We start from the raw sequence: 2,815 nt of genomic DNA, 5'->3' as shown, positions 1-2,815 counted from the left end.
TAAACATAACACCACTTATACATTTAAAAACGCAAGTGTAATTATAACATAATTTGAACAAATAGCGGTGACATACAACTGGCTTAACAGTGTATTTTCTTAAATCGGTAGATTTTTTTGCTGATATATAGAGGGGATGAACAGTATAAAGATTAGAGACCCAGATTCTGGACCCGCACTTACTGGATTCATAACCCAGCTCAGCTGTGAATCTCTACAAAAGTTGCTACATTTTTGGACCTTATTTCTCTTCTCTGTAAAATGGGATAATACAGGTACATAAGTGAAAGCGTGAGGATGATATAAACTGATATAAGCAAAGGAATTAGAAGAGGGCTAACACGTGGTGATCACCATAGAAGAGTTACTTATTAAACTCTGGCACGTATTTTAGTAGCAATTGACCTATCTTGAATTATCATGAATAATTTATTCACTTATGCCAAACACTGAGCCTTCATTTTACTTAGCCTTTTCACACTTTTCTTTCACATAATAAATTTACTTGAGTTATATTTATACTTCTAGTCACTTCTTTGGGCAATTCTGAGAGTAATATGGTTTGTTGGCAATAATGAGGTGTCAATCTTCCTGGGATATACTAATATTTTCATTTGTAATTCTGATGATGTATATGAAAGCATTATTATTCTGATTTGTGGGATTTTAGTTTTGTGCCGTATCATTTGATAGGTGAACCTCTCTTATATTATCTTAAAACATTTTTAAGATAACATAGATGCAAATGAATGATGAGATGAGAATTCCCAGATGAGAATGAATGCCTGGATGTCTGAGAAAGTACCTGGCTTGCAGCAAGCTCAAAATGCTTTACCTTAAAACCTAATTCATTGATTAGTCAACTCCTTAGTATTTGTTTGATAATTTCTGAGTGCTAGAAAATGTGTGCAAATTTTTGCATTCTATTTCATAATAACTTTGTATTAATATAAATAGTGCATTCATTTATATAACATGGAATGATACAGCAGCATATATCCAAGATGACAGGAAGCCCAGTTTGAGAAGCATACACAAATATATTCTGATGTTCCTAATATCTTAAACATTACTTAGAATGTGTATGTGTGTGTGTGTATTTACTGTGTCTATGTCTCTATCTGTGTGTATACTAGACTGAAAACAAATTGATTATAGATTTTGGTGACCATACATAGAACCAAACATTTTAACAGATTCTTTTCTTTTGTTTAATTTTCCTTTATTTAATTCTTTAAAAAAAGGAAATTTTACTGGGCTTATATTCTGTAATATCTTTTTTATTTTAATAAAAGTATAAAGACCCTATGTTGGAACCAAGTCAATCGTAGCCACATGGTCCGTGAAGTTTTTTCTGAGTTCATTATTTGCTAACACAGCTTGCCGAACTTAAATGGAACGAAGTAGAGGGGTTTGGATAAAGGCCAAATAGGGATAAATCTGTCATATTCTCGTTGACTCGCCTGGTTTAGGGATTTCAAAACATTGCGAAAGTTGCCGAGGAAATAGGATTTGTTCCAAATATTGGACCAATGATAGAAAGTAAATAAGAGTTAAATCATTTGAAACTAATATAGAAAAATAAGAAAAGTTGAGACCGTGCATATACTGTAGACCAGTTTCAATAACTTAAAGAGTCTATCACAAGCTGCCGCGCGGGGAGGCCGCAGCTTGAGGGAGGCCCCGGCCCCTCTGCGCCTGCGTCTGGCAGAGCCGGTGTGAGACCAAGAGACAATCCTTCAAGCCGCCGGGATAATCAAGAGTTTTGCCCGGAACTTTGAACACACACCGAGATAATGAGGGGCCAGACGAAAAGCACAGACGATGGCGCTGAAACGGATGAGTAAGGAGCTTAGCGGTTTGGCCCGTGACCCTCCAGCACAATGTTCTGCAGGTCCACTTGGGGACGATATGTTTCATTGGCAAGCCAGAATTATGGGACCTAATGACAGCCCATGTCAAGGCGGTGTATTCTTTTTGACAATTCATTTTCCTACAGACTACCCCTTCAAACCACCTAAGGCTGCATTTACAACAAGAATTTATCATCCAAATATTAACAGTAATGGCAGCATTTGTCTCGATATTCTAAGATCACAGTGGTCTCCTGCTTTAACTATTTCTAAAGTTCTTTAATCCATTTGTTCACTGCTATGTGATCCAAACCCAGATGACCCCCTAGTGCCAGCGATTGCACGGATCTATAAAACAAACAGAGGTAAGTACAACAGAATATCTCGGGCACGGACTCAGAAGTAGGCCATGTGATGCTACCTTAAAGTCAGAATAACCTGCATTATAGCTGGAATAAACTTTAAATTACTGTTCCTTTTTTGATTTTCTTATCCGGCTGCTCCCCTATCAGACCTCATCTTTTTTAACTTTATTTTTTGTTTACCTCCCTCCATTCGTTCACATGCTCATCTGAGAAGACAAGTCCTTCCAGCTTTGGACAATAACTGCTTTTAGAAACTGTAAAGTAGTTACAAGAGGACAGTTGCCCAGGATTCAGAATTTTTAAAAAATGGAGCATGTGTATTATGTGGCCGATGTCTTCACTCTAACTTGGTTATGAGACCAAAACCATTCCTCACTGCTCTAACATGCTGAAGAATCAGCAGAGGGGGAGGAAGGTGGAAGCTGAGTTGTCACATCAAAGAAAGCAGCATTATTCTAGCAGCATCCATTCTTGTTTAAGTCTTCCACTGTTAGAGATTTGAGGTTACATGATATACTTTATGCTCATAACTGATGTGGCTGGAGAATTGGTATTGAATTGATAACACCAGCAGAACAGAAAATGTGATGTGTTTTA

The 2,815-nt window shown here is 37.1% G+C and overlaps 1 pseudogene; it reads left to right on the top strand.

The window, feature by feature from the left end:
- The first annotated feature begins 1,809 nt into the window (after positions 1-1,809).
- LOC113626846 (ubiquitin-conjugating enzyme E2 D3 pseudogene) lies at positions 1,810-2,268 on the top strand (annotated as a pseudogene).
- The last annotated feature ends 547 nt before the right edge of the window (positions 2,269-2,815 follow it).

This window comes from Aethalodelphis obliquidens, unplaced genomic scaffold (assembly GCF_003676395.1).
Source record: "Aethalodelphis obliquidens isolate GAN/ISIS:26980383/991018 unplaced genomic scaffold, ASM367639v1 scaffold19, whole genome shotgun sequence".
Classification (NCBI taxonomy): Eukaryota; Metazoa; Chordata; class Mammalia; order Artiodactyla; family Delphinidae; genus Aethalodelphis; species Aethalodelphis obliquidens.
This window is presented reverse-complemented; position numbering and strand designations above follow the sequence as displayed.